Source organism: Sinohyriopsis cumingii, chromosome 4 (genome assembly GCF_028554795.1).
Source record: "Sinohyriopsis cumingii isolate HCF-2022 chromosome 4, ASM2855479v2, whole genome shotgun sequence".
In the NCBI taxonomy this organism is placed as follows: Eukaryota; Metazoa; Mollusca; class Bivalvia; order Unionida; family Unionidae; genus Sinohyriopsis; species Sinohyriopsis cumingii.
In genome coordinates this window covers 130,355,319-130,375,265 of record NC_142964.1, presented here as the reverse complement: position 1 = coordinate 130,375,265, position 19,947 = coordinate 130,355,319, and the positions used below count along the sequence as shown (strand labels likewise).

The 19,947-nt window shown below is 35.6% G+C and overlaps 1 protein-coding gene across 3 annotated transcripts in view; it reads right to left on the bottom strand.

The window, feature by feature from the left end:
• The window catches only part of LOC149802094 (long-chain-fatty-acid--CoA ligase ACSBG2-like), a 155,879-nt gene that overhangs the window by 120,836 nt on the left and 15,096 nt on the right, over positions 1 to 19,947 (bottom strand). The window contains exon 1 of one of the 3 annotated variants that reach the window (XM_089956493.1): positions 11,825 to 11,960. The exons of 1 other annotated variant lie outside the window; for it this stretch is intronic. The gene's annotated coding sequence lies outside the window, so the exon portion shown is untranslated. Of the gene's footprint in view, positions 1 to 8,909; positions 8,994 to 11,824; positions 11,961 to 19,947 lie in introns of those variants that run through there. One more of the 3 variants, XM_089956494.1, reaches the window with a different exon arrangement.

The following is a 19,947-nucleotide window of genomic DNA, read 5'->3' as shown; positions in this document are numbered from 1 at the left end:
GGTCCCTAATATAAATGTGGTATACCATGGTACGTATTGCAGTACACTGAGAAATACCATTGTATACTGCTGTACCCAGTTCTATACTGAGCTACTGCAGTTCCCATGTGCCAGATGAAAGGACATAATGAGTGGACCAAATGTCATGTGTGTGTGTGTGTGTGTGTGTGCTCCTAATAGGCTGAGTAATGAATTGCTTGCTGATTTCTATTTATCCATCTGTTTACTACTCATGTTGTGTTCTTAAGCACACCTGTTTTTATAACTTTAGCATAACTCATACACTCCTGTTTTTATAACTTTAGCATAACTCATGCAAATCAGTTTCAATAACTGTAGCATAATTCGGTCTCTCGATGAACCATCCATGCATTATTTTAATGCAAATTGTTCATTATTTTTGGATTGTGTTTGCGTTCTATTTACAAACCTCTGTGATAGATAGTAAATGTATGTAAATAATGTAAATATCGGTTTGACAAACCAAACATAGGAAATGACATCTGCTTCTGTAATAATATATATCAAATAATATTATGATATTACAATAAATTTAAGGTAAGGATAATTTATAACAAAGAGTGAATCAATTTTTATTTTCTGTATTTTAAAGTGAAGAGTGAAATTATAATTCTGAATGAACTTGCATCAATCAAGCCACATTCTATATAAAAGATCTATCTTCCAGCATTTAATATGTATGGCATAATGTCATTTACTTGACCGTACAAAATAAAATTCCAGAGTACTGGAAACTGTTTTTGAATTTTTAACATTCTAATAATGAATAAAGGTAAAATTTTAAAATGTCCTTCATAAATTTCATTCTGTAAGGATTAAAATGGTAGAAATTTTAAAAAAATTTGGTATACATATTTATAAAATGGAAAAAGACAGACAGACAGACAGACATAATAATCTACCACTTTTAAAAACAGAAAACACCAAACTTTAATTAGAAATAAGTGGTTAATCAATCTAATGTTTAATGTTGATCTATGACATAAGCTGCTGTGGAATTTAAGGTGCAAAGAATGACGAATTATGCCATCCAAGATAACAGAATGATATAGGTTGTGTAATCAATGATAAACGTGAATGATACAGCACTTTTATGGAATTATTTAATTGATTTCTGATAAAGGATTACAACAGATAAACCAGACAGCCTACTGTTGTGGAAACCTCCATACAAAGGATACCTGCTGAATAAGAGCACAGTGAATCCCATATTTTGTATGTTTATGAGGCCTCTAACCTGTCCATGAAGGTCAATTTTTCATTTGGTCACTCAAGTGCATTTATAGAATAAATGCAATTTTATTTTTATCCCATAACATTTAAAAAAAAATATACAATACATGACACTACAGAATTGGTCAGTTTGTGAAAAAAACTACCAAAATCTGAACACTGGTTATTTGCATAAATATAATTTTGGCACAACCACCTGACTTACCATAATTTCAGGACGGACACATTTATAAATAAATTCATGTACAGACACTGAGCATAGACTCTTGACTGCACTAACATGATTTCAGGACATATTTATGAGCACTTACAGGAGTATCAACTCTTCATTCCACTGACATAATTTCAGGCCTGACTGTGCTTATAAGCAAACTCAATGGCTTATTGACTGCACTAACATAATTTCAGGACTGACATGCTTATTAATAAGCAGATTCATCTATGGAAAATGACAAGGAGAATGGACTCTTAACATGCATTATCTGTGAACCACAGCTGCAATGATGTAATCATCTACCAAATTTAATCTCTTGAAAAAACAAAGAATGATTCACACACACCCTTACAGACTGGTCAGTTTTTTTTATATACAATCAGCTTTCTCCATAAAAACAATAGTGATTAACAGATTACGTTAACTGTAAGTGGTTTTAATTTCATTTAAAAACAGGAGAGATGTCTGAAATAATAGAGATGTGAAAATATATTATTTTCATTTAAAGCTTCCTATGTGACAAAATGAGCTCTAAACCAAACAGCTTGACTGCCCCAGCAGTGGAGAAGAAAATGTGACTTGAAAAATAATTGGTTATTAAAGATGGGTTTCTGGGACAATGTATGGATACTTATGACTGACAGCCTCAGCACTAGACCATGAAGTCAACTCTTAGTGGTTTACATGAACAGAGCAAAGAAATTTAAAGGGACAATTTACTACATATACATGGTATGGCAAAGGCAAAATAGCTCCAACAAAGAAACCTCAAAAAAAGCTCAATTAAATGAATGCTGATAAAATAGTTCCGACAAAAATGCACGATTTACCTTGAGAGTTGCCATGATGAAATGAATACACTCATTCACTTTTGGGAAGACTGAAATGAATGAACACACTCATCGACTACTGGGAAGACTGAAATGAATGAACACACTCATCGACTACTGGGAAGACTGAAATGAATGAACACACTCATTGACTACTGGGAAGACTGAAATGAATGAACACACTCATCGACTACTGGGAAGACTGAAATGAATGAACACACTCATCAACTACTGGGAAGACTGAAATAAATGAACACACTCATCGACTACTGGGAAGACTGAAATGTACACGTGAAGACAAAAATCATCATATGATTTGAGGCCATAATACCATGTACAAATCATCATATGTACAAGTCATCATATGTACAAATCATCATATGATTTGAGGCCATAAAACCATGTACTATCCTTTGGATTATGCTGAAGTTCCTCTTATTTCAAAGCTGGTAAAACAGGAAATAATAGAAAGGCAAAAAGAATGAAGCAACTAGAAATTCAATTAAGTCTAACAGTTTCCATGTGTATACATAGAAATAAACTCAAATAAGTTCCAGAATGCAAGTTACATAAGTACTCTAATGATTTTAAGATTACTGGGCAATCATCCCAAACGTAAGCATTAGCAAATCAGATACAATCTGAAACTTGCCTTGAATATGCATCCAGGAATTATATCATCATTACAGAACGAGGGTGAAACCACGCTGCCATCTGGATTTAAGGTGGATATTGTTATTAATGTTGAGTTTACCAAGTAGTATTATTTAAGCAAAGGAGGCTATGCACCAATTATAATGTTACAGCTATGGTTTCCAAGTGGTGCCCGTGTAATTTTAACTATAGAGACATTGAGACCATGAGAAGTTTGAAAAACCTCAAGAGGAGGTTCATGATGGATTCCATCCTGATGCTTGTAAGTTCCTCTTCATGCTTCCTTACACAAGCCTGTCTGCTAGTCACGTTATAATGCACCACCAGAGTAAGTTCCTCTTCATACTTCCTTACACAAGCCTGTCTGCTAGTCAAGTTATAATGCACCACCAGAGTATGTTCCACAGCATAGATCCTGTCAGGACTTTATCAAATGGGGGATGCTCTCTCTATTCACCAAAATAAGGAGGGAGTCAAAATAAAGGAGGGGGAGGAGGCAATGATTTAGTTCATTTTTTTCACTCAATATATGTCTCTCTCTCTCTCTTCCTGCTCCATTGAAATCAAAATAATTTAAACAAGTCACCTCTAGTTGTTTATATTTTAATCTGTTGATTGTTTCTGAACTAAAACTGCATCTAATATATATATATATATATATATATATATATATATATATATATATATATATATATATATATATATATATATATATATATATATATTGTTCTGTACCAAAACAGTGCAGTTTGAAGGGGCATAAATTTTGACAATTTGAACAGTCTGAAAACTGATCTTTATGGTTGTTATGTACAATTTTCCACAGCTCTTAAGTGTTGCCTTTGGGATAATTCTGCTCCAAGATAAGGTTATTTCACTAAAATAAGTTCTATTAAGGTTTCACTTTCTTAAATTAGTACTTTGCTGACTAATGTGCCATATTTTTTATCTGCTCCATAATGCTATATTAAGGTTTTAAGTCCATCAATGCCATGGTGTCCCTTTTCGGACAGATATTTTGATATATAAAACAATTCACTTTTTAATTTCATTTTAAATTCTTATTTATTCTTCTTAAACCTTGCACATCCATATAGCTTTTTAGCATAAAATTCAAATTATTTGAGAAAAGAAATGAAAATTACATTCTACTTTTAAATTTTCTGTATTTGTATTAGGCATGGTGTACTGCCTTTTCTACATTTAATTTCAAAACACCACTGAAAAAGGTCTAGACCTAGTCTGCTATTGTCCATCCAGCATGTACATTGGACTCATATTTGGCATCATTTTTGGGTTCAAAGTCACTCACTGGTATCTTCATTAACACTCTCAGCTCCAATAATCTGAAATAGTTCATAACTTTCAAAATCATTGTCATCATTACTATAATCAGCCATTATTTGCTAAATCAAAATCATTAGGTGATGATAAACCACATCGGTAATAATGATCCGTTTTTACGTTCTAGATAGCCCGTACTTTAAACACAAATTTGTATAACCTCCTTGATGCAATTTCAAAGCTAGTTCCAGCGTGCAAAGTGCCAATAAAATTTCATTTAATAACTATTCATGTCAAGCTGAAGAACCCAGATATGTAAAAGAAACGAGGCAATACAATACCTCTAAAATTTACATGAGTTACGTCATGACAGGCACATAAAGGGTTAACAGTTAAATAAAAATTGTAAACTGCACACAGTACATTTTAATATGCAAGACTTTACACTAATTTGCAGGAATTCTCGCATATCAATGCTCTCCAAATTTATGTGATTCATCCATTCCTACATCCTGGCAGCAAGTAGTGTTTGAAATGGGTTATTTTGTCGATCCTGCATCCTGCAATCAATCATATTGATCAGCTTTAAAAAAATAACCTTCAGTGAGCTTAATTTTCATAACACCGAATTTCCTGTACAGATTTCTGAGATCATACTCAAAACATTTAAACTCAATCCTGATATTGCTATTAATGTGTTCACTTGGAACAAATGCTTTTATGAAATAAGATCAACAGCCACTTTACACAAATAGGCTGAAGTTGTTGTGGGGTTGCTAAGCAGCATGGATACCAAGAGGTGTGGGTTTTGTTACACTGTAATACAATGTGATGAAGCAACTTGGCCTCAAATGTTGTAACATTTTGGTTGAGGTGCTTATTAGATCACTCAAAGTTACAACACAATGGATTTGATAACAGCTTTCCTGGCCAGCAGGCATGATTATTACAGATAATGTGTTTTCCACTCATTGTTGGATCTGTGAGGATGACTTCAGCAGCAGAGTGGTGCTGGCAACAGAACAACTGGTTTGCTCACCCGTAAATTTATCTACCCAAACGATTACATAAGTAACACATCTAAGTTACCCAGACCTCAATAACTATCAATTTCCTTTAATACATCTGTTTCGTTAAAGTATTTCTGCCAATGACTACAAGCATTCAAACAGGGTCTGCAACTGGTTGTGAAGATCTTGACGACTTATGCGAATTTTATCAATGGACGTGTTCCTGCTCATGCATGCCTACAAGACATTTCATGATACAGCCATACACTTTTACAATATTCATCACTGGGAATAACCTATGATGTGATGCTGTTAAAACATCATATCTAGTTGGAACTGTACACTGATATTCATCAACATTTATTTATCAAACATGGAACCAGTGGTGGAATTTCTATGACAAGTTACCATTATGAACAAGGGAACAAGTCGCTCATGGATGAATACTACCATTCCCTCCCAAAATGGTTACATCAAGTATTTGGAATTTCACAATCTCTATGACAGGGCAATGAGGCAGCCTATGCCTGTAGATGAATTTACAAGGATCAATCCAGTGCATGTGGAAATTGTATACAACCATGACAGAAACAACAGAGACTTCTTAGAAGCTGACTTGCAGTAACCAGACAAGCTGCACAATGTCCACAATACTCATCCACTGGTCCCGAAAACTATGACAGTGCCATGTGAGTGGCTGTCACTATATGAGTGAAATCATGGACGATTCCTGGCATAAGGTGAGAGAATGTGACATGCTTGTTTCAAACCTGCATAAGAAACTTTACCAAGTAGTCCATTTGCACTATTCAGTTATGTCTGTGGTTGCCCATGCATGTGTAAGTGACTCATCGGGTGCTGAATTTTCGCTGGTACGCCTGGATAGTGCCATATATACCAACAAACAGGTACCTGAAAATGGTCGTAACAACCGACTTTGAGAAACACTTTTTCAAACTCATGAATTCAGCAAAACAATGGAGAACCTGCAGAAGAGAATCCAAATTGATCTTATTTTGGGAACTGAGCAAGAGAAACGCAACAGGCTGATTGCGGACTAGACGTTCGAAACCCTAAGAAACCTAATAGTAGACTCATTGCCATATGTTCGGAACTGAGATGTGGGCAACAGTGGCCGTTTTCTTTTGAATCGTGTCAGCCGGTTTTAACACAATCAAACATGTGGTTCTTTTATTCAATGCTGTTATGACCAACCTAAGTCATGTCACCAAATCACGAGATGGCAGTTTACAATTCACCAGAAATTCTTGCACGTACTGGTACCCGAAAAATCTTTTCCGCTAGTGCATTGCTAAATCAGCCACAACGTATGCTGACATCTCAATAAATAAAACAGCATTTGAGATTTTCTCAACAATGGAGCAACGACCATGAATACTTTTTTTGCTTGGGGTCATGTGCAGAAAGTGTGGCAAAATTAGTAATCCATATGCATCAATACGTTTAAATGCATTTGCGACACTTATTAATTCTTTGGACCAGCATCCTTGTATCAGCTGGCAAAATCTACAACATGTAGTGTCTATGTGCGTTCGTATACCCGATCATGTAGAACAATCAATAGATCAACCTGGTGAACTTCACTGGGAGCCATAAAATCAATCCATCCACGTGAAATTATTCTTTGTGCAGGTATATAAATCTGCCACAACGCTTGATTAGCGAAACATGCTTGAGCGATCCTTTGGGAACATTTTGCAACCATGAGATGCATTCTTGGCCTTCACTCCTTTTTCGACAATCCATATGGCAATTCTTCTTCCAATTGCTGGTCCTGTGATTGCTTTCACAGTTGATATGCAAGATCAAGTCAACAGCATGCAGCAACTACGTAGTGAAATGGTTCTTCTCCGGGCACTGGTCGGTTATTACAATCAAGACGTATATCCAACAATGGCCCAGGTCTGCAGAAATTGTACAGGATATGCACCTTACCAAGATACATGTTCCACTGTATCAAGGGTAGCATCGTTAATTAAGTACAAGGTGTCGCTGACGCGCGTTTTTAAAACTCGAAATGATATTGCTTTACTATCCACAACCAGAGGTTCCCACCAACGTAAACGTCTTTAATCCACAAGTTACTGAGATTGCGGATCTATCATTACCTATCGCAACCCGTGATGGATCCGCAGTATTAATTATCATGTGGCATGATACAAAATATAAATCATATTGATAAATCACAAAACTATTGACATTCAACATGGCATCACGAAAGATAAAAGATTTCATTGTCATTGACTTCTCGGTGTCGGTGAAACATTGAGCCGTTCATTCGGATGGAACCGGATTCATATTTCCAAATTCGGTTCGTGCGCTGATTAATGGGTCGGCCTGGTCCGTGAAAACTCAATTGTTGCAGAATATGATCTGGCGATGGCAAAAGTTCGAATGTCTATAACGTGGTTGCGCCATCTACGGACGATCAAATGTGCTACGATGTACTCAGGTAGTTCACATAAGCACTTGCATTGTGGAAGACATATTCGTCGTCTACCAATCAGTCCTTTTCCATGATTGAAATGTGTATATTAGCTTAGCTTCCTCTCCTGTTATTTTATCAAGCGCTAAAAGCCTCTATACTTTAATTAAAAAAGTGAAAAACAAAAATCAGATCTTGTTACGATAATGCTGCATGTGGTAGGAACACTATTATGCAAATCAAAGTTAAAGATCCTCTAACTGCATATGTGAGTCTGATTTGAATTTTTAATGTAGCTTTAACAATTTTTCAGTCATATCGCTACGATGTCTGCAGTGTGGCAGTTTATAGTGATGTCTAGCACTGGGGCATCACGCCGCAGACATGTAGCATGATGTCCCACCCAGTCACATTATCCTGACACCAGGCCGACCAGTCCTAACACTAACCTCTTAATGCTGAGCGCCAAGCGAGACAGCTGTTAGTACCATTTTTGTAAGTCTTTGGTATGACTCGGCCGGGGATCGAACCCACGACCTCCCGCATCCGAGGCGGACGCTCTAACCACTAGGTCACCAGAGCGGTAACTGCATCTAATATATATATATATATATATATATATATATATATATATATATATATATATATATATATATATATATATATATATATATATACTTTGACGTGTATATCAGTATTATGTTGCTTTATGTATATCTTGTATCATTCATAAAGACATCCTCCTGTATTATTTCAATTATCATAGTATCATGTATATTTCGCTAATAGTTAAAATAAAGCTTTGTTGTATAAATCTTTCCTTTTCGTTAAGACGGAGATGTGATGCGCGTGATGCGCATTTAATTTGCATCGTGTGGCTGACCTTTGACCATAATTAAGGGTAGTTGTTTGGTTCTACATAAATGTAATATTTTAAACATGTTTTACTAGAAGACTGCAGAAATGAATTTTGTTTAGTTTCATGGAAATTCCATTAAGATGACCCTAATCCTGGTGGGCTAAAATCAATAAGATGCACACGTGTAGAAACAATCCCCAGTAAACAAAAACAAAAAAGTGAGAGAAATTCTATAAGAGGTTTCGGACCTGAAAAACCGGCATTAATCAGCTGTCTCAAATCCACATTATCATGCAAGTAGTGGTAATTTGCCAATATATTATATAATGTTAGTAGCTAGTTTTGTTTACTAACCTACCTTCAAAGCATCAGTAACGTCTGCTTCTTACGCAAGACAAGGACAACCATTTATTTACAGCCAGCTTCACCTGCCACACACGAGAACGTCTATGTTTTGAGCACACCTTCGACATAAATTTACTGGCCCATAAAATGCCCATAAAAAGGATAAACATAACAACATATTTTCTGTCATGTACAAAGCTAATCATTAACAGTCATGCTCCAATAAATAACTTGTATTGCGATGATGCGTGGAGTTCTACGTATGGGGACGAGGATGGCCCAGACGCGTGTTGACTGAACAACATGTATTCAAGAAAACAATGTTACGCATGATTTATAACAATACAATCTACATATGGATTCAGTAGAATGCTGGAAGATAGTTGAACACGCCTCCCCTATTAAAGAGAAATTTTAACAATCAATAATTGTCCACCAACTTCGTAGGTAAATCACATGCAAATATAAAAGTATACTACCATTTTGATAATTGTATAAAGGTTTGCACTGAAATAAATATGTGCGCATTAATTTCGCGAGAATACATCGGATTGCCGAATAATAATGTATTAACTGTGTGTCAGGTCGGTACTGTGAAGAGAACACAGTGTCTGTGAGTTGTATATTTCTATCATTTTAACAGTGTTGAACTGTTTCTTCTACTTGCTCGCGTGCAGTAAATATTGTTAGAAATATGATCTAGGAATAAATCGTTAGTGATGCTAATTAATTTGGTTCTCAAACGAGTCTGCTAAACTTGACCCACCTGAGCATCAACAAAATAATACGATGCAATTTTATACTATCCCCAATCCAGTTAAGTTTTAAAATTTTGAATGGATGGGTTACTTATTATTTCAATCGAGAACGTGTTCCAAGATTGAATTGTGGATGACAGTAGTGACTTTTGATAGTGTCGTTTGGCATAAAGTAGGTCGAATATTATTCGATGACCGAGTGGTGTAGGTATCGTTAGTGGAGTAGTGATGCAGATTAATCTTCTCTGAAGCATTAATTTTATTTCTGTGAGTAAGTATCAATCTATAAATTATGTAATTACTGCGTATCTCTAACTTTATTGTTTACTTTATTGTTTTATGTACTGATGCATTAAATAACAAGCAAATGTGGCCGATGCAGTCACCTGGCAAGTCGTTCATGGGCAGCAGTGGTCTACACTTGCTTTTGGGATGTTATCTGGGGTTGTTAAGTGAGCAGTAATGCCCTATAATTTTATATGTTCTACGAGAGCAATTCATTGGTTGCAAAACAACGTATTTATCAGAAACCTATTAGATGTAAATCATGAAACAGCAGATTATACATTCTCTCTCTCTCTCTCTCTCTCTCTCTCTCTCTCTCTCTCTCTCTCTCTATATATATATATATATATATATATATATATATATATATATATATATATATATATATATGATTATTTCGATTTGTAACATAGCTTCATAGCTTTAACACATTTTCAGTCATATCGCTTTGAGGTCTGCATTGTGGCAGTTTATAGTGATGTCTATCACTGGGACATCTAGACTAGATAAATCATTGCCCCACAAATCTATGTTAATATTGATGGACGATGTTCACCCGAAAATCAATATCATCACGAGTGAAGGGCTGATTTATCGGCCTATGGGACATCATGCCGCAGACATGTAGCATGCTGTCCCACCCAGTCACATTATCCTGAAACCAGGCCGACCAGTCCTAACACTAGCCTCTTAATTCTGAGCGCGTAGCGAGGCAGCTGTTAGTACCATTTTTATAAGTCTTTGGTATGACTCGGCCGGGGGTCGAACCCACGACCTCCCTCATCCGAGACGGACGCACCAACCACTAGACCACCGGTACGGTCTATCGATCGATCGATCGATCAAGAGAGATTAGTGTCAAGTTGAATATAACCTGCAAGAGTGGTGCAAGAAAGCCGGTACGGGTCAGGTACGCCACACCGTACCATTAAGACTACTGAGGTAGTTATTTCCAGTACTACCGGAGTGGGGAGATTAGGACCGTACCGGTAACTGGACGTTTTTTTGTTTCAAGTCCAACACCTGAAATAAATGCACGATAACCTATAAGAAAAATCTGCCGTGAGTTCGTCTTTAAAGGTACTTAACGCGCAATTTATTAGGCTTTGGACACAACGCTAAGTTCAATAATGACAAACAAATGTAGAGACTATATAGGGAAAATAATCATGGTCCTAGTCCATTTGATTGATTTGCCCAGTTGGACAGAGATAATAGTTTCCTTCTATTGATAAAAGACGTGAATGTGCATTAGTGTGATTTATTTTGAAACTGAATCAACATTTTTGGAAATAGAAACGAAGTGTCTTGAACTGCATTTTGCAACGTAAATCTGCAGCATTACCTTTTGTAAGTGTAATATATGTAATTTTTTACCTATTTTAAAAATTTCACATTTAAAATCATTGTTGATTTATCAGTAGCAAATATACATATTATTCAGACTTTACGTTTGTCGCTATCATATTAAAAATGCCATAAATACATCAAACTGAAAGGGAAAGTTATTGATTCTTTTGGTCCTGGTATTAGCAACATAAAAATAGAAAACTTAGAAAATCCAAGTTGCTTTCGAATATTCCAAATAAAACATCTTCACGCATATGACCTAAGTATGCTCAGCTAGATTTATAGCACGTGCACATTATTTCAACCATATAGTACATATTATACTGTTGTTCAAACGGATCAATCGGCATATCAAAACTCAAGTTCATTTTGGCCTCGATGTTTACCATAATAACACATAAATCAAATACAGTAAATACGGTATTCATCAAACATATACGTTGTCATAATGAACTGGTGTCTATCACAACAACCCTAACGCCTGAAATGGTTAGATTTTATCCAGGATCTTTGCTTACCCGTGTCAAAAACTCACCTTTCTCTGACAAGGATAAATGTGAAGGTCTGGAACTGACTCGTTCGGCGAGGGTACCCTGTCAAAATAACTATCGCATAACAAAAATTCCATCTGATTGCAAACCAATTAACGTACCGTCGTGTGTCACTCAAACTCTAACATGATATGGACGACCAACCTTTACTATCACTAAAGCAAAGGTGTGTTCATCACGTGATTTACAAGCACACTGACAGCTTAACGGACTTTTGGGTCTAATGTCCGTCACATATCAGACTGCCACGATACAAATCATATAAAATTCAAATCGACATAACACAAACAGGTGTCAAAATCTATTTCATAAAACGTTCAGTATGCACTATAAAACAAAATCACACTTGGTATGTGTCAACATGAAATACTCTGAAAAAAACACGGACGCAGTCTGTGCCAAGATAGCGTTGAGTAAGAACCATTTCCTCATAGTTGGAAGCCTTTACAGACCACCAAGCACCAGTTTTCTTTACATGCAAGACCTGTGTAATACTATTTCTAAGATATTTAACGACTTCAAACACTCAGTAATATGTTTGGGCGGTGATCCTAACCTCCCAGACATCAACTAGAAGATCCTGGCAATACATGGCTTTCAGAACCTCAGAGATAAAACTCTAACTTCATAGAAACTATCACTGGCTGTTGCTTAGAGATCAAACAGTAGCATTCTCAACAAGAAATGAGCGGACACTAAATCTTTCTCACAAATCGGCAGTCATTAATTAATAGAGGTACAAGTTTACCTGGAATTGCGGACCATGCCATCGTATTTGTAGACTCACGCATCATTCCTTTGAGAAATAAAGCTGCCAGAAGGAAGATTTATTTCTGGAAGAGTGCCAACATTGATGGCATTAAACAACAAGACTCAGTTTTCAACAACAGTTTCTCTCAACCTCTAATGTCAATAGCTATGCTCATAAAATGTGGGATTATATAAGGTCTGCACTCCAGAGACAACTAGAGCAAGGACTACCGTCAAAGATGAGTTCTACCAGGTTTAGTCAACCATGGATTAACACAGAATTTAAACAGTTTACCCGTAGAAGAATGAAAAGCTTCAGAAGATCAACAACGACAACAACAACAAAAAAAAAAAAAACAAAAAAAAAAAAAACAACCAACAACAGCATATATGACATCGCCAAATACAAAGAATTACCCACCCCCCACAAGCAGGATCAGTATTCAAATTCGCCTATAGGAACCATATACACACTCTAGTACATTTATCATCGAGTGACAAGAGTACATAAATACATTGGTCATGTGTGTGTGTGTGATTTGGAATTTTAACGTAGCTTTAACAATGTTTCAGTAATATCGCTACGATGTCTGCAGTGTAGCAGTTTATAGTGATATCTAGCAATGGAGCATCATGCCACAGACATGTAGCATGATGTCCCACCCAGTCACATTATCCTGACACCAGGCCGACCAAACCTAACACTAACCTCTTATGGCTGAGCGCCAAGCAAGGCAACTGTTAGTACCATTTTTGTAAGTCTTTGGTATGGCTCGGCCGGGGTTCGAACCCACGACCTCCTGCACCACTAGGCCACCGGAAGTACCATTTATAGAAGTCTTTGGTATGACTCGGTCGGTAATCGAACCCGCGACCTCCCACATCAGAGACGAACTATATAACCACTAGACCATAGAAGAGGTTTCGAAACCGATTCTAATCAACTTGAACATTTACAAAAGGGAGCAGCAAGAATCGTCGTTACCATATCTAGGATGAATTTGCTATGTGTATGTTAATTATTGTATAAGTTGTAATCTAAAAACCAAATTTGAATGAATAAGCTTGCCCAGTGGGAAAGACGTGCTGGCTTTAAAAAACATGCTAGAGCCCCGCCCCCCCCCCCAAAAAAAAAGAAAAAAAAATAACCCAGGAAGTGCTGACATTAAATCCTATATTTTACTAGCCACTCTATTAATATAATAGCTTTGAGTGGGATTCCTAGCAAACATCAAACACACTCAACAAACGACAAAACGTGAGAAAATACAAAAACAAGTTCAAACAGCAAACGACCGCTCATTTAAGATGAGTATCAACCTTACAAAGAAATTAATGTATTTAACATATTAGAAAAATTTGTAAACGACTGAAAATGACATTTTAGTTTGTTGTGTTAATCAGAAATGCTTCCAAAAGTTGGATTCGGCCCGAATATCTTTCACAACATCCCATTTTGGCCACCACGTGATTAAAGGATCATAACATAAATATAATTATAGCTGTAATATTAAAAATAAATTTATGACAAATACAACTTTCAAAACAAATAGTTTTGCCATGAAAAATGAAAACATAAATTAAAATAATTTTATGACAAATACAACTTTTTTTTAAAAGAAAAAAAAACAACATTTTTTTCCGCATGAAAAATGAAAATATCATTAAATTCGCAATAAGATAACTCTGGAATTTCAGTACATTCCTTATTGACGGAAACTAACAAAGTACCAGTACAGTGAAAACTACCGTGGTACGTACCAAGGAAAATAATATCCACGGTAAACCTGTCTGCACCTCTAGTGGGGTTTATGGAAATCAAATCACCCACTCCTCTCCCGCCGAATCATAATTTAATACTGCCGACAAATTAAATATGTTCCGGGTCAGAAATATAAAATATGTGCACTTTACAATAATACGTGTTCTTAATGGTAGATATTAATGCAAGAACACACACAGAAGACGACTATATAGCAATAGATGATTTTGTCTCTCGTCAATTTAACTATAATGAGTCACTGCATGACATTTTTGCAATGTTCCATCTTCTCTAGAACAATATTGTTTGGCTAAAAAAAAAAGTCTCGCAAGAAAACAAAAATAATAATTGAAGTAATAATTTACTTATAATTTGTCAAACTTAACAATCTGCTTATCTTGAACGGAGGATGCGGATATGTTGAAGGTATACGAAGATTTACTTTCGTATGTTTCAATCGTTTACTATTTTTGTATTCAACAAAATCTTAAGAAACTTTGAAAAATTGAGTGTACGAACTTGACTCATTCTATTCCGATGATCATTAGCTTCTTACAAATACTCTGCAATTAGCCAGTATAATATTCAATCCGAAGGAATCGCTTAATAATCAAGTTAAAATACACAACTTTCAATGAAACGAGGAAATGCGATGTTAATGATAGTATGGATACTGACAAGGTAAACGCTTTTACACAGAAACATATACTGTGCACACGACAATAAAGACTACAAAGACATGGAATTTATCAATTATATCTGCTTAAGGATATCGAAATTATTTCTTGATTCAGCTGATGAAAGCTTCCTAAGTTCCAAAAATGACTCCTAGGATTGTTGTTGTTGTTGTTGTTGTAGGGTTTAACGCCATTTTTCAGCACAAGATAGGCTATACATGGCGGCCAGTATAAATGGTGGAGGAAGAACCCGGGAAACCCCCGGAAAGGACCATCGACCCACGAGAAGCTACTTGCAAGCTTTCTCACATAACCACATTAGCTGAATCCGAGACTCGAACTCACGCAGACAGAGGTGAGATAGCAGTGATCCGTAACGGTGAGCGCTTTAGACCACTCGGCCACTCGGGGCCCCAATCCTAGGATTGGGAGACAATGTCACAATTCGCGGAAAAAGACCACTGAATAAGAAAAATGTACAATAGTAACCCTACACAAACAAACAAACGTAATATCCAAAGTGCAAAATATATTTTATAAGCAAACCATGGAGTTCCACATAAAAAGGGCCATTACCGTATAAATGCAAAGTTCGTCAGTTTCGTGGGTACTTAAATTCGTCATTTAACCTGTAAACGTTTGTATATAAGCAGATATTCAATTTCGTGGTTTAACCTTTACATATAGCCAAAATAAAGAATACAAAGTAATAAAACCATGACGACGCAAACGGCGGTCACTTGAATAATTAAAATACTACTACCACATGTATGAGCACAAATAAAAAACCCGACAAGTTCAATACTTACATAGTGTTTTCGTCTGAGTGAATAACGTCGATAGAAGCCGACGCAGCCCACGACACTAAACAATACTACCACCTTTACGAGCACATATAAAAGACCTGTCAAGATCAATCACTTTCTCAAGAGTTTTCGTCTCATTCCTCAATATCAAAGGAAACCGCGCCCCCATGAGCGGAGATGCGAACTAAATTGGAAGACAGTTGATTCATTCCATTGTTTGTGGTGGGTGGGTTCTCCTGTCTCGTGTACAAAGCATCTTCAACCACTAAACTTGACAATAAATGAAGAGTGCAACGAAAAAATAATATTATATTTCCACAACAAGTAGGTTATGAAGCCATGACGGAAAAAGGAAGATGGTACTGGTGACTATCAGTGCACTGGATTACTGAACCTTGCAATCTCATTGATACAACCACAGTGTATCCCCCCCCCCCCCCGGTGTAAAACTGAGGTTAAAAAAAAAAAACCTTGGTGTCAGAACTGGGGGTCAAATAAAAAATGTGGGGGTCAAAAATATACTGAAAATTTTTCATCCGACTCGTACTTTTTCAGCTTGAAATAGGATATTGCAACTTGCACAACATACTCTCTCTCTCTCTCTAAATATGCAAATAAACCAACATGCACAATTAACAAACAAATGCATTGTCCATTCAAAGAATAATTTTATTAGTTCATTTTTCTTTTAAAATCGTACTTTTAACAGTTTCCTTATAATCTTTTTGAAGCAATATTATAGACCAACATATTACATACAAGCCAATACAAAACGCCTAATAAATCTTTTTAACTGAATGGAAGTCACTTCACTGCCTGTCATAAAATGTGTACTATCATCGGTTTCATTGTACTTTGTCTAGAACAAATTTATCCAAAAATCAAGGAGGCTAATGATTCATCTTGTTTCGAATAAGCTACACTTGAACTTTAAAGGTCTTTCTTTTATTGCAGCAAAGTTAAACAAAGCGCGGAACCAGTCAATGCCTATGCTTGAAGTATACACGATGCCACCCTTCGTCCAACGCATTGGATATTAAATAAGTCCTGATCTCATTATGCGAATCCCTTGCGTCAAAAAAACGCACGGCAACAAAATGTGTGCGTCAATTTTCTCCAGCGTGCGTCCCTGACGCACAAATGTACGTAAAGGGAAACACTGCAACCAATTCAAATGAATAATTAAATAAAGCGCAAGCGACTAGGAGTTCTCAGACCTAATTGTCACTGGTTTTGAGAAATGTGTATTATTCTGCAATTTTAAGCATTATTTACCTGTCCAGCATTTGTTTGTACCGAGTGATACTTGACTGACCCTACGCTAATACTGTGACTTTGTCCGAAAAATTCAGTGAAGTGTCAAATTGAATACTCCCGCTGTAGTTAGTGTATATACACAGTGTTTCATTAATAGTAGTACTTCAACCGATTGTTCCTGCATTTTATAGGGTCGTTGTTCTTTTGGATTAAAAAAGCGTGGATAAATGAAATGTGCATTCAAAAGGATTGTATTTTTTTGGTTCAAAATGTTGTACTCGAAAGAAGAACCGATTTGAATGTCAGTAAAATAATAACAGAATAATAAATGACAATTTTAAAAAAAATGCATCCAAATTCCATCACGCGGACGTGATGGAAATCAAATCTTATATATGGTTGTATAAAAATATCAATAAATCAGAAAGTAGAGTTATTCTTTTAACATATTTTGATTATTATATCCTAAATTTTGTAAGTTTTGTTTCGGCAAACTGAACGTTATACCAAGCTATAAGAGATTAGAGGGGGTGGGGTGTTTTCCTTTAGTAAAGATAATTCCATATTATTTTGAGTTATTTAAATCAAAGAAAGAATCTGGAAAATGTTTCTAACGTGTTCAAGCCATTTATATATAATGCCGAAACGTTTTTCACTCAAGATGGTATGAGATAGTTTTTAATTATTTTGTTTCGTCTTGTTGGAATTTTGGAGTCATTTGCATTTATTATTGAGATCCAAAAAATCCAACCAAGACTTGTAATATGTTCTAGGACTTCAGGGTGCACATTTTCAGTATTTTTCAACCGCCAAACTTAACATTCGTACAGCACACAAGTTAACATTATGTGATTGAACAGTTATCAATGCAAATTTATTGGAATGTGCCTATTGTTTGTTGTTGTGTAGAGAAAGTGTATAGCTTCTTTTGCTTGTCCAGCATTGTAATTTATAGTTTTTAAAAATCGTCGATATTTTTGTAATATCTAGGTATTTGAACTCCTCACAATTAGAAATGATATTTTCACGCAGTTTAAATACAGATTAAGTGCAATTACGTGATCCAAAAATTAATATTGTTGTTTGTGTTATATGGACTATTATTTCCAAATATTAGCGTACTCAAAGAAAGCATCAAAGTTTTGTTGGAAAGATTCTGCACCACTTCCTGATATTCAGTGTAATCTGCGTCTAGTAAAATCCAGTTTCAAGTGGACATCAGTATAAGACCCTTCTGTGTCTAGTGCAATTCATATACAATCATTCTATTGCAGAAATCATTCTGTGTCGTTTAGAAACAGTAGTATTGACGAGAGGTTTTCACCATGGTAACCCAACAAAGAATTTGAATTAAAAACAAACAAACAAATAAACAAAGAAACCACTCTTGTCTAGAAAACATCGCACATGATTTGTTTAACATAAACTGAGAATAATTCCATAAAAACGTATTTTTAAAAACCTTGCCATTTATATTGTTTTTCAGAAACTTTCTCTAAAGACTCGCGCGTCATACGGACTCGAAAGATTTGCTAAACCAATAAAAGAGCAAAGCAATGTTCACATTTCTGTTTCAAGATTTCTAATAATATATGTAAAGAAAATAAATTTTTCTATCCTTTGTGGTGTATGCAGAAAGAAATCCAGCTTAGTTGTCTGCTAATATGTTGTGATGGTTGAGAAAACTGTTGAGCCGTGAATTCATTAGAGCGCTAAACAACTTACTACAACAGATAAGGACAAAAATCGGCTGTACTTTTCGGGTTTTGTGGGAATTCCCTTATGTTTGTAACCCAGTCTTATGATGCCTTCAAGCCATGATTCCGTGATAAGACTTGTCTAAAATATTAAAATGAACAAGAAAAAAGAAAACGAAAAGACAAAAATATAAGCATATAGACACCTTATTAATTATAACATTAAATATTTTTGGTTTAAATATATTATTCAAATTTTTTCTAACTTATAGGTTTAGATAAAGGAAACAACTATATATGATTTGACTCAGATAGCGCCGTCCAAACAACAAAAGGGAACAACCACAACAAAACATGCATCATTACACAACTCAGTGGACTAAACTGACTTTGGCAGAATCACTCTTTCATTCACAAACTACAAGGGTTAAGGGAAGTAACTCTAGCCTGGGACTTTAAAGTTTCAAGGAGAGATAGTATTACCCTAAATTCCAAGTGAAGGAGGATAGAAACCAGGCCCAATGCCAACCCAGGCATAGGGAATGGAGCATAACCAACCAAACTTGAATGGGATAACTAAAACTCTATGATATCATGAACAAAACAAAGATCAACCCTGACTAAATTCTTATATTTATTTATTATTTTTGGACACAAACAAACTTATAACACTATATGGGTGGACCAGGATACATAAAGCACAAACACTATTAGAAAACCAGGGTGTCCGTTCTAAGTCTTAACCAATTAGATGTATTGGGACGAGACTAAGAGGTGTCAACAATACATTAGAAACATTATCATTTCAGTCAGAAGAATTGATCTGCTCTACCAAGATTAAATATGTAACCCCCATGCTCGGAAGAAGGTGTTCCAAATCTTTAAACGATCTATTTGTACCGGAAGTGCAAGATTAAAAGCTTCATCGAAAGATATGACTTACCAATTATTCGAACAGGACTTAAACTTTGAGAAGTACTAGCGATCAGAAACTTCCAGGATACACAGAACTGTGGGAAAAAACAGACAATGCACGGTGTGCGATAAGGAAGTCGTATGTTATTGTTATGAATTTCACTATTTGTTTATTTTTCTCTTATTTTTCTCTTGCAAAAGATGTAAATTCTTATCATACCATTACTGTATTATTTCTAATGT